We start from the raw sequence: 1,432 nt of genomic DNA on the forward strand, positions 1-1,432 counted from the left end.
GTAAGGAGGTGCTATTCCTATTCTTCTTCTGGAAAAACGAAAGACAGCTTCAAAACAGACGGCAGCGCCATCTGAAGCAAAGAGCATACTTCCTGCGGACACTTTTTTTGCTGAGTGGCTCATCTTGTTATTTGCTATCTTTGGTAAAGTTAAGCAAAAACCAGACTCTGCCATGACCAGTACAGCAGGAGTCGGTAAATCTAGAACGCAACGATACCGCACTTGACTTTGAAAACGTTGGATGATGACCACGTCATGTAAGCTGATATGCGGAAAAATCCCAACAAACAAACATACTAATTTCTACAATGATCACTAACACTCACATAAAAAAAATAACATCAAATCATGCAAACACAAAAATATCCTTTTAAATTACAACAATACAATCCCGATAGACTCGCTGGCTACGTCATTGCTGGGCCGAGCTGGGGTCAAGGTTCACTGCGGCTGGCCGCCCGGCATCGATGACATTTGTGAATGGGGTAAATTTTTAAGGTGATGTAACTCAAAATTTGCTAATCGTAGGAGCTTCATGCTTACACACAAGATCATCAACATATTGATATTAACTAACCTTGAAGGGTTCCCATGTCATTTTCATAGAATGCATGTTTTTTCAAAGAATGAAAATTTACAGTTTTTAACAGAAACACAACTCCGGAACCACTTATATTATTTCTCCAAAAAATCATTTTGACAGACTGCCATGCAAAGCATTCGGATCGGATTAACGAATAAATTTCCTCTTCGGAAAGTGGTGACATAGAGTTCCCCACATCGTTTGGATAGTAAAACACGACGTACGGATAGGGTTAAATTAGTCAGGTCTAACTTAAGGCCGAGGACTTGCGAAACTTAGGAACTTAGGTAACTTAGGACTTAGATAGATATAATCTACACCTAGCGGCAGATACTAGACAATCTCCGCCAACATTTTTTAGGCTACTGTGATATCATTATCATGACTAGATATGCGGAGATTTATAGTATCTGCCTAGGTGTACAGGTAGTTCGGTTCAGCCCCGCGCGCGGTCCGGTGAGCGAGTCTCGATAGCCGAAGCACGGCTGTGACTGAAATGCGCTATCTCCGCTATAGGGTATGTTACTAGAAGCGCGGTTTCACAATGAAGATCGGGTCTTTTGTTTACATCCGGGTATGCAATTCAAAGAAGACTTGTCCTACTTTACAATGGCGTTTCATTCATGTGAATCGGTTAAGTGGTTCCGGAGTTGTGTTTCTTTGAAAAAAGGTAAGTTTTCATTCTGTTATAACATCTTTTCTATGTAAATGACAGGGAAACCCTTCAAAGTTGTTTAATATCAATATGTTAATGACCTTGTGTGTAAATATGAAGCTCCTACGATTAGCAAATTTTGAGTTACATCGCCCTAAAAAATGTACCCCATTCACAAATTTCATCGATCCCGG

This window comes from Aplysia californica, unplaced genomic scaffold, assembly GCF_000002075.1.
Source record: "Aplysia californica isolate F4 #8 unplaced genomic scaffold, AplCal3.0 scaffold00819, whole genome shotgun sequence".
NCBI lineage: Eukaryota > Metazoa > Mollusca > Gastropoda > Aplysiida > Aplysiidae > Aplysia > Aplysia californica.